Below are 12,271 nucleotides of genomic sequence, written 5' to 3' on the forward strand. Positions count from 1 at the left end.
ATCTCAGGGGCAGCAGTTTGGTGTAGTTAATTCAAGCATGGGCTTTGAAATCAGGCAGACATAGGTTTGAATATCGAAGGTCAAACTTAATGTGGTTATCATCAGTTTTCTTGACTTCTCTAAGACTCAGTTTTTCATTTGTAAGATGAAAGATAATTGTGGTAACTACTTCACAGGGCTACTTAAAGAAGACAAAGGGTTATCCACAAAGCATAGTAAGCATTCAATTAATGCTAGCTTTCACGATAAGTCTTTTAGAATTTTGGTGACTAAGGTATGGTCAAGTTGACCATGATGGTGTGATAAATGCTAAAGCATGATAAAAAAATAAGGTGGTCCAGGAACAAAGAGAAGGGAACTTCTCTTTCTCAGTCAACCAGGAGGAGCAGGGAAGATTTACCAGAGGAGGTGATACTTAAACTGCATCTCGAAGGATGACCAGAAATTCACTGGGCTGAAAGGCTAAGGTTGGGATGTTTCTGCTGGAGAAACGGCATGTATAATGTTACAAAAGCTTGAGAGAACTCCTGGCACTAAGAGAAATGGATCTCGTTTGGGAACGAGGTAAAGAATAGAGATTATTAGGAGCTGAGGCTATGAACATTTGTTGAAGCCAAACTATAAGCCTGAGTGCCCTGCCAAAGATTTTATCAAGATTTGAGGTAGGAACCCCATTGCAATAGTTTGGGTGAGCGCTGAGCAAAATGCTGATGAGGAAGTGAAGAATTGTCTACACTCACCACCTCCAATATGTCTTCTCCCATTTGCTCTTGAACCCACTGTATCAACCACCAAAGCTAGTGATCTTCCTATTGCTATGCATTGTGAACCATGTAGGTCTTCATCTTTCTTGACCTGATAGCATCATCTCACACAGCTGATCACTCTCTTCCCTTGAAACACTTTCTTCACTTGGCTTCCAGAAGATCACACTTTCTCCTAGTTCATTGGATATTCCTTCTAAGTCTCCTTTGCTTATTTCTCCTCATTTCCACAACACTGAACATTGGAAGTACCAGTGCTCAATCCTTTGGGACTCTGGGCTTTCTTATGACTCCAAAGCGTTCAATATCATGGCTTTATGTATACACTACATACTGATCACATCAAAACATTCAGCCCACTTCTCTAGCCTGAACTCCATATTTGTCTACCCAATAGCCCACTCATCATGTTTACTTGGATCTCTAAAGGGCTTGCTCACTTAACTTGTTCAAACCAAAATTTTTGATCTTCCATCATAAACCTCCCCGCTCTGCAGTCACCCTCATTTGAGTCATCTAGACTCCTTGGAGTCATCCATTTATTCCCTCTCTCTCACATCCCACATCCAACCTATCAGTCAATATCCTGTTGACTTTACCTTCACAGTAAGCTCAGAATACCTCCACTTCTCACCATCTCACCTGCTACCATCTTGTTTGAGCAACCACCATTTCTTTCAAGTCTCCCAACTGCCTTCTCTGCTTCCACCCAATTCCCCACAGTGCCCCACCTCCCACCCCCATCTATTCTCAAAACAACAGAGACATTCTGTTTTACACGTGAGTTAGATCAGGTCACTCAATTCAATTGTCCAGCACCTTTCCATCTTCAAGTAAAAACCAGAGACATTAAAAGTGCCTACGTGTCCCTATGTAATCTTCCCTGGCCCTCTCCTCACCTCCTTCTCCCCTTGCTCACTCCACTACAGCCACAGTGGCTCTCTTTCCACTTCTTGAATGTGATAAGTATGCTTCTGCCTCAGGCCCTTCATACTTGCTGTTCTCACAGCCAAACATGCTTTTCCTCCCCTAGTCCCCAGTTTCTACATGGCTCACCTACTTGCCTCTCCCAGTCGTTAGTCAAATGTCACTTTCTCAGTGGAGCCTTCCCTGACCTATTTAAAATCGAACACTGTGCCCAACACACTCCCTGTCCCTTTACTTACTCATTTTTTCCCCATGGTTAACATCATTATTTAAAATTTGGTAAATATTACTCTATTTGGTCTATTATCTGTCTCCTCTCACTAGAATTTAAACTCCACGAGGTCAGGGATTTTTGTCTGCTTTTGTGCACTGCTGTATCCCCACAAGCTTCATGTACCTGGCCCATCAGAACTCAATAAACCTTTGTCAAGCAAATTAATGCACATGTTTGCTTCTTCAAGGGGGGTGAGGAAGATGGAGAAGGTGAAAAGTCATTCACATATTTATAATATTTAGTGCACATCTCCCATATGCCACATACTGTGCTAGATACTAAAGATCCAGGTGACTTAGGCAGTTGGGTATGTAGTGATGCCAGCAACCAAGACAGGGAATCTGGCAAAGGAACAGGAATGCTGAGAACACTTGTTGAGTTCCGAGGCCTATGGGACATCCAGGTGTAGATTCCAATCATAAGCTGGAACCAATTCCAAAATCCACACTGATCCACCATGCAGGAGCCAGACTGAAAGGGGAGGTTAGAGGGCCTCCCTGGAGCGTTGAGCCACAGTGCACACCTGGGTAGTAATTCCATCCTCCTCACTGTCTTCAACTACAAAGAATAAAGTAAACATTCATAATACTTGCTTCTTAGCATTAATTGACCTCATATGTGTAGAGCCCTCAGCTTCCCAGATGAAAGGTGTTACAGAACTACGAAGTTAATCTTGCTGACTCAGTGGGAAGGCTGGCGCCCCGAGTTATCATGGCCCTGACTGGAGGCATCTGGGTATCTGTCTTGGTGTTCCTCTCCAAGAGTTGACCCAGCCTCTGCCTAATCTCCCTGTGAGATCTAAAATACTCTCAGAAAGGAAACCAAGCATGCTTAATAAAGAATAAGAATTTGATATAACTATGAACCTCTGGGGGAGAAAAATTACTTCGAATACATTAGTCAAGAAAGAAAGTTCTTTTATTTAAAAAAAAAAAGTTTTGGATGATTTCCAGCAATGCAAGACTTCAAAAAAGGAGTAAGGGAGAGGGCAAGGAAGCCTGTTTTCTCCCATTCCAGTGGGCATTGTGGTGAAGGAGGTGAATAGTTCGCACAGAGGACTAAGGATAGCTTGTCAACAGATGGCTTACCTACTCAAAGAAAGACTTATCTTCGAGGAGCAAATATAAAAGAAGCAAATGTGTTGACTCATCCATACTGACAAAGAATGTAACTTTGAGGATATGTTTCTCAGACCTTAAAGGCTATTTGCAGCAGGGAAGCTTATTGCAGAGGGGTGGGGTTGCACTGAGGGTGGGTGTAGGGAAGAGAAGGTGTCTAAATTCTGGAACCTTTTATTAAAGCTTGTTTTCCTTGTCTGAATCTTTTGGTTCCTGTATCTGTGACAGTATTCATAACTCAGCCCCAGTGTGCCAACAAACCCCATATGTTTCAGTTCTCTCCTTATCTTTTAAGCCAAGATAAGGTTGAAATGAGTGTATTGCAAGAGATTTGTGACAGAATACACACACAAACACACACGGTGGCGGAGGGTGCGGACCGTGTCTTACTCATCTTTGTTTCCTTCACTGCAAATAACTCAAGACTTACACAAAGAAAACACTCAATAAATTTCTCAATTAAATGTGCATATTCTTAAGACAAAAAAAGAAGAGAGTTCTCTGTGGAGAAGGTCTTTCTTTATAGTTTGAGGGAAGTAGCTGTGGGTCAGATAACAAGACTCAGTGAGCACAAAAACCAACTCTAGCCATATTCAGAAAGAACGTATTCTGTCCCCACTCCACTTCTCATTCATTTATTCATCTAACAGCCTTTCAATCAATATATACACTTGAGTGGCTACCATCTGCCAGGCTTTGAATGCTGGGAACATAACGATGAACAAGACAAGGTCCTGCCACTAAATCAATAGCGTAGTGGGGAGAAAGAGATTAACAGAAACAATATTCAATATCAGGTACTACAATGAACTCTTTTGCCAGGATTGTTTCATTCAGTCTACTTCTTCTCACATTTTAACATACCTGCAAGTCATCTGGAAATTTCTTAAAAATGCAGATTCTGTTTCAGTCTTTCTGGGATAGGGCCTGGGATTCTGCATTTCTACCAAGCTACCAGGTGATACCTATGCCAAAGGTTCTAAAACCACGCGTTGAGTATTAAGGATTTAAACATTCCAGCAATTCTGTGTGGAAGGAGCTATCATTCTCTCCATTAAAGAGAAGAAAACCAGGGCTTGGTGAAATTACATGATTCATTTATAGCATCATGAACAAGGTGTTATGTGACCCACCAAGCCAAGAAGCCGGGCATGCACAGCAGCACTCCATCATCAGATAGAAGTGGTATATGTGCAATCAGGCCCAAGCAGGTCCTTAAGGCAAAAGTGAGCTACATGAAGTGGTCCAAATGCTCATTGTCCCCTCTTCTGCAATGCTGCCTTCTCTCTCCCAGCCTGCATCTATGGCCTCATGGAGCATTCCCTATGATCAGCTGACAGAGGAATAGAAAACATGGGCTTTGTTTTTAGATCTGCATGATATGCAGGCACCGCCCAAAAGTGTACAGCTGCAGTACTAAAGTCCCTCTCTGGGACATCCCTGAAAGACAATAGTGAAGGAAAAATCTTCTAATTGGGCAGAACTTTGGGTAGTGTACCTACCTGTGTACTTTCCTTGAAAGTAGAAATGGCCAAGTGTGAAATTATAAATCAATTTGTGGGCTCTAGCCAATGGTTGGTCAAGATGGTCAGGAACTTGGAAGGAATGTGATAGGAAAATTTGTGATGAAGAAATTTGAGGAAAAGATATGTGGACAGACTCTCTGAATGAGCAAAAAAATGTGAAGATATTTGTGTCTCATGTGAATGTTCGCCAAAGGCTGACCTCAGTAAAGGAGAATTTTAATAATCAAGTGGATACGATGACTTGTTCTGTGGATACCAGTCAGCCTGTTTCTGCAGCCATCTCAGTCATCCCCCAATGGGCTCATGAACAAAGTGGCCACGGTGGCAGTGATGGAGGTTACACATGGGCTCAGCAATATGCACTTCACTCACTAAGGCTGATCTGGCTATGACCACCACTAAGTGTCCAATCTGACAGCAGCAGAAACCACCACTAAACCTCCATATGCAACCATTCCCCAGGGTAATCAGCTGGGTACCTGGTGGCAGATTGATTACACTGGACCACTTTCATCATGGAAAGGGCAGCATTTTGTCCCTACTGGAATAGACGCTTACTGTGGCTATGGATTTGCCTTCCCTGAATGCAACACTTCTGCCAAGACTACCATGTGTGGACTTACGGAAGCCTATCCACTGTCGTGCTATTCCATGCAGCATTGCTTCTGATCAAGGAACTCACTTCACAGTGACAGAAGTATGGCAATAAGCCCATGCTCATGGATTCACGGGTCTTACCATGTTCCCCACCATCCTGAAGCAGCCTTCTTGATAGAACAGTGAATGGCCTTTTAAAGACTTGGTTATAGCGCCTGCTAGGTGGCAGATATCTTGCAGGTATCTGGGGCACATATCTCCATAAAGCTGTGTATGCTCTGAATCAGCATCCAGCTATATGGTACTGTTTCTCTCAAAGCCATAATTCATGGGTCCAGGAATCAAGGGATGAAAGTGAGAGTGGCGTCACTCAGTATTACCCCCAGTGATTCACAAGCAAGATTCTTGCTTCCTGTTCCTAAGATTCTATGCTCTGCTGGTCTAAAGGTCTTAGTTCCAGAGAGAGAAATGCTTTCACCAGTAATACCACAACAAGGATTCCACTGAACTGGAAGTTAAGGTTGCCACCCAGTCACTGTGGACTTCATGTGCCTCTGAGTCAATAGGCCAAGAGGGCAGTTCTGGTGTTGGCTGGGGTGATTGATCCAAATTACTAAGGGGAAATTCAACTGCTATTTCACAATGCAAATAAGGAAGAATATGTCTAAAATACAGGAGATCCCTTAGGGTGTCTCTTAATATTATTAATACTGTGCTCTTTGATTAAGGTCAATGGGAAACTACAATAATCTAACCCAGGCATACTATGAATGGCCCAGACCCTTCAGGAATAAAGGTTGGGTCCCACCCCACCAGGTAAAGACCTATGACTAGCTGAAGTGCTACTGAAGGCAAAGGGAATACAGAATGGGTAGTAGAAGAAAGTGGTTATAAATACCAGGTATGACCATGTGACCAGTTACAGAAACAAGGACTGTAATTGTCATGAGTATTTCCTCCCTATTGTGTTAGATATACACGTATATTAAGTAAATATCTTTCTTTTCTTTCCTCTTTCATTCTCTTATCGTGTAACAGCATAAGATGTATTGAGTCTATATCGACATTTAAGTATTATTAATTTTACATCACAGTATTTAAGTTACAGGATATCAAAGAGAAAGTAAACATCATTCAAGAACTTCACTTTCTCTTCAGGGGAAGAGATTAATGCATTTCTTGGTTGTATGCAGGAGAGTTGTCTCATATTCGATGGAATCATGACCTTGTCTTTATTTGGAGATTAAGTTTGGTTTAAGGAGATGTGCTTGTGTGGCAAGTTGACAAGAGGTGGATTTGCAATGGTTAATTTTAGGTGTCAACTTGACTGGGTTAAGGGTTGCTCAGATAGCTGGTAAAACATGATTTGTGGGTGTGTTTGTGAGGGTGCTTCTGGAAGAGACTGGCATTTGAATCAGTGGACTGAGTAAAGAAGATTCATGCTTACCAGTGTGGGTGGGTAACATACAATCTGTTGAGGGCCTGGATAGAACTAAAAGGCAGAGGAAGGGCTCTCTTCATTCTCTATTCTGGAGCTAGAATATCCATCTTCTGTCTGCGGGCCTCAGCACTCCATGTTCTTGGGCCTTTGGACTCTGGAACTTATACCAGAGGGTACCCCTGCCACCCAGTTCTCAGGCCCTTGGCCTCAGATTGAGTTACATCACCAGCTTTCTGGCTCTCCAGTGGTCAGACAGCATATCCTGGGACTTCTTGGCCTCCACAATCACATGAGCCAATTCCCATAAAAAATCTCCTCTTATGTATCTCTATAGATCCTGTTGGTTCTGTTTATCTGGAGAACTCTGACTAGTACAGTCACACAGCTAGTAAATGCTGGAAACGGGTACAAATCCAAATCTATTATATTAACCACCTCTCCCCATACTGCCTCTAAGACAACTAGTAGAATGGGCCATGGGACTGGAAAAGCTACTCCTTATACACAGGGATAAAAGTGAATGGGGGGTTCAGAGAAGACCTCCTAAAGGAGAAGACAGAAACAACATGGGACTTAATTATGTAATATGGAGTCTAGTGCAGTGTTGCTTCCCTTATTTTTGAGTATTGCTCTCCTTCCAGCCTTTTTAGACTTTTTTCCCTCATCTCTACCTTCCATGAAATTTTAATACCACAGATATGCTGTCTATTTGTTTATGTACTCTGGTCCTTTGGAGAGCCACAAATAACTGCAATATCTAAGGTTTTCTTCACCTTCTTCTCTTCCAACCACCTCTCCAGAACCCATTTTTATGTCACTGGGGGCTATATTGCCCCAGTGAGAATGCATGATCGGCATACTTTGCTCACCTTGTAGGATGTATCACTGATTTCACAGAATCACAAAATGTCAGGGTTGAAAATAACTTGAAGTCCATTTACTCTTTTGCAAGAACCTTAACAAGCAACAATCTATCCTGTGCTTGGACACTTATAGCAATGGAGAACTCACTACTTGACATGGCAGCCCCATTCATCTCTGAAGGGCTCCTTATTAGAAGCGTTCTCTTATTTTGAGCCCAAATCTAGCATGTCAAACTCTACTTCACTAGTCAGTTATTTCCTTTGTTGCTGAACTGAAAGTGCAAAGTTAGGTACAACAGACGGTAGAAACATGCCGAATATTTGGTTTCTAGGGATCAGATGGTAATTGTATGTGTTTGTATTACGGAAATTCTCTTGTGGTTCACCTATTTCAAACCTTATGTCTCTAGACTTTGTATCTCTAATAATACAGTGTGAAGTTTCTCTAGCATTTTGAAGGAACCATATCATACTTTGTCATCTTACTATCAACAAAAATTTCTCAGTATTGGTATTTAGAGATGATAGAACTGGTACAATAAAAAGGAATGGAATAGAGGTAAGAAGATCAGGTTATAATTTTTAAAATGGGGGGCTACATTTTTTTATTTAAAATAACAGTGGTAATCAGTTGTAGAACTAAAAGTGCTAATATAACTATAAAACACGAGTGGAGAGGAGAGAACATGAGATGAGTGACAGTGAGCTGAGGATGAGCTAAGCCCTCATCTTTCACAATGGGAGTCAATAGCACTGTCTAAAAGTGATAAATTGAGAAGTAGAGAAACAGACATATTTTGAGTAATGAAAATAGCTATGAAACTCTAAAGCCAGAAGCAGAAAGAGGAGTGGGATAGAGGACGGTTGAAAGATTCTTGTTTTTCTTTATACCTTCTTTTAAACCATCTGACTTTTAACCAAACACATATACACATTAATTAAAATTAAGAACAATTAAAAACCACAGTAGTGCTCTGTCACCGTCTGTTGGCCTGATTGGAATAAGTCACTTAATCCTGGATTTAAATTTCTCATCTGTAAAGTGAGAAATGGGCTACATCAGTGGTTTTTCAATGTTTTGAAAATAAAATATTAGGCCAGGTGTGGTGGCTGACGCCTGTAATCTCAACACTTTGGAAGGCCAAGGCAGGTGGATCACTGGGGCTTAAGAGTACGAGACCAGTCTGCACAACACGGCAAAACCCCATCTCTACGAAAAATGCAAAAATTAGCCAAACGTGGTGGCACACACCTCTAGTCTCAGCTACTCAGGAGGCTGAGGTGGGAGAATCACTGGAGCCCAGGAGGCAAATGTTGCAATGAGCCAAGATTGTGCCACTGCACTCCAGTCTGGGTGATAGAGGGAGACCCTATCTCAAAACAAATAAACAAAAAAATAAAAATAATATTACACAGAACCCCAATATATTAAAACAATTTTAAGGAGGCTGTTCTGATTGGGATGGGAGAACACCAGGAGTTTAACCCACTGTGCCTCTCTCCCTTAGCCCTTCCTTCCCTTCACTTCCTCACCCTCACCCCTATCACAGGCAACCTTATGACACTTCATCACAGAATTCCAAGAATTAAGTTTGAAAACCATAAGCCTACATCAATTTTTCAAATTATGATTGTAACCCATAAATGTAATGGCTTTGGACTAGTACAGTATTTTTTGAATTGAATAGAAAAATCAGAATGCAGTCCATTGTACTGATGTGTATAACTCTTATTTCCATGGTATATGTGTGTGTGTGTGTATGTGTGTGTGTGTACTGAATAAAGACAGAAAGTGTGTTTCTTGTTATCAGTCACAATGGAAACATTGACATTTTTTCCAACTCTAACATTCTCTGATTCTGTCACTTCTCTGAATCATCTACTCTCTCTCTTAGGATCCTTTTATATAGCAGCCCAAATTGTAATAGAGTTTTTACTTTCTGCTAGAAAATCTTTATATTTTCACAAGGCATCAAAAAGACTGCTGACTGGTCTGGAACTCTGAGTCCCATTAGGAGAATTCTTGTATACTCAGGTCTTGGGTGGAAGAACAAGAGAAGGCATAAATGAAAATCCCTCTGGGTGATTCTAATACATACTCCTCTCCTCCCACCCACTCATCCACAAGACAAAGAGTAGAAACAAGCTGGCAATGCAAATAGTAACATATATTTGGGAGGAATCTAAATTACTAAGCCTCATTTATTGAAAAGAATGGCCAATGGTTCTTCTTAATTAGTGAATTTTTAGGCAGCAGAGTTCCAAAGTGGTAAAAAATGTTCTAGACATTTTTCATTTTCATGAATGCCAAAATAAATATGGTATTCTATATCATATTACCACCTGCTCAGGCAAGGACTGCATTCTCATAATTGGAAGAAAACTAGAATAGATCTATAGGGGAGAGGAAAGGGTTGGGTCTTCCTATCCCTGGAGCTTCATGAACTCCTTGAAACTGTACAAAATTTTGTTTGAATGTGTACATGTGCATTTTTCTAGGATAAAAGGTCAATAACTTTTGGCAGCTTCTCAAAAGAATGTGATCACTAAAAATGGTTAAAAATCACGGGGTTAGAGGATCACGTTCATGACAAAGGCAATAGGAACCACCATCTCCAGGTGAAAAAAAAAAATTTTTGACTTTACCCTAGTCAATAGAAGCCTTTGTTGTTGTTGTTTTTTTCCTTTTGAAGGGGACTTTAAAAAAAAAGTGCATATCTGCTTTCACTGAGGATTCATCAGTTCAAAGGCAGACAGCCTTAGATGACATATGGCCAGCACAGGGAGGCCTCAGCAATCGGTTACACCTGTACCGCCTGGCAGTGAGCCCCCAAATGGGTACCTATGACAACACCCTCCACAGATCATGCACAGACTTGATAGGGGTAGCAGGGCACAGTGAGAGAGCAACAGAGTTACCTTTATGATGCAGGACCATTTGCCGACTATTTCATAGGGAAGGGACGTAAAGTTCATACTAAGTATTCCCTTCCCCCAGTTAAGGAAGTATAGATAGTGCATTTATTTTATTTCTTACACTTTACAGTAATGCTGAGACAAAAACGCCTCCATGGTGTAAAACTGACACGCTAGGTTTTTTACTACTGAAAACTTCCAGTGCATCTAGAAATAGACCTCTCCGGAGTGTGGTCAAAGCTTTTTTTCCATCTCAAAGCATTTGATAAAAACACTTTTCTACCACTTATTAGGAAAGATGTTCAATACATCACCTCCTATGGCCAGAAAAGAAGCAGCCTACATTTCAAGAAACAGAGAATTCAAAGGAAGGAAGGATATAAACAACCGTTAGATACTGAGTGCCTTGAAGGTCTGTAATATGGTTTTTGTTTTGTTTTTTATTTTTAAGCATCTGATACAGAACTGCATCTAATATGAAATCAAATAATCCTGTATTCTTTGGAATAATGCAGATGTGAATCTTGGTTCCACAGCATCCTAGCTTACCCAGCCTCTGGGAGTTTCACTGCCTTCATCTGTAAAATAACATAATTATATCCATTGCCTTGTGCAGGCACTGTGAACATTTTTTAAATCAAAAGATATAAAACTCCCAGCAAGCGTCACTGCTCAGTACATGTTGGCCCCTTGCTCCCATCTCTCACAGCCACCTCACTCCTCACAGTGGACTTCTAAATCCCGATTTCCAGGAATGACAAACCTTTGGTCCTTCAGTAATGTATCCGGAGGATACAGACGGAGGGGTGGGCAATTCCCCTCTAAGATATTCTGTTTTTCTAATACTTTACAGTGTTTCAGGAGCCTCTTGACAAGTATTTCAAGCTTATTTCCATGCTTGTCCCAAAACAGGAGGCAGGCAGGAGGACTCAGGTATGGCCCGTACACTACATCCAAAGGGAAGATGGTACTGGGAACCAGCCTGGCTCACATGAGAGGCGTGATCAGACTGGAGAAGCTTTTGAAGTCTGGTAGCTTCTTTTTAGGCAAATGGTTGGCATAGTAGCCATCACGAAGTAGCTGCCACACCTTTATGATGCACAGAGACTAGGTGCCCAGCATCTATGAGTCTACCCAAGGGCAGTAGAGGGCTCATCTGAAGATGAGCCTTCAAGGATAGCTACAGGGATGGCTTGAGTCCTCATGGCGGAACTGGGCACTGGACTTTAAGAAGCCTGCTTCTCTAAACATGGGTCAGAGTGGAGAAGATACCATTCAAGAGGCCTATTGGATGGATCAGGAGCCCTGCAGGGTTTGTAAAGTGAAATATACATCAGGCAGTAAGAGGCAGTGAGGCCTGGGGACTCTCGGGGCACAGTGGTAGAATCCAGTAGTCATTCTGCACACCAGGAGAGTCACATCTGCATTCTGCACACCAGGGAGGGGAGATCGTACTCCCTCCCCTCTGGAAGTGAGAGAGGGGGAAGAAGGGCAAGCTTCATCCCTCCTACCTAGACCTGCAGAGTGGAGGGGGACAGGGCTATAGCTGGAGATTGAGGGGGAGGACAAGTGGGAGGCAGCGCTGCAACGGGGAGGTAGAAGGAGAAGTCTCTCTTCCAGAGCACATTTTCACCAACAGGGATCTTCTGCAGCCCTTTTATTGAAAGGTAACTAGTGGCCATGATGGTTATCTAGACCGTAATGAGAAGATATTAGAAGAAAGCATAGAAAATGTACATCATAACACCAGCCAATCAGGAAGGCTATGCATATGTGGGGACATAGGATATATGAGAAATCTCTGTACTTTCCTCTCTATTTTGCTGTGCAAAATAAAGCTCCTCT

The sequence above is a fragment of the Macaca thibetana genome, chromosome 11 (genome assembly GCF_024542745.1).
Source record: "Macaca thibetana thibetana isolate TM-01 chromosome 11, ASM2454274v1, whole genome shotgun sequence".
Lineage (NCBI taxonomy): Eukaryota > Metazoa > Chordata > Mammalia > Primates > Cercopithecidae > Macaca > Macaca thibetana.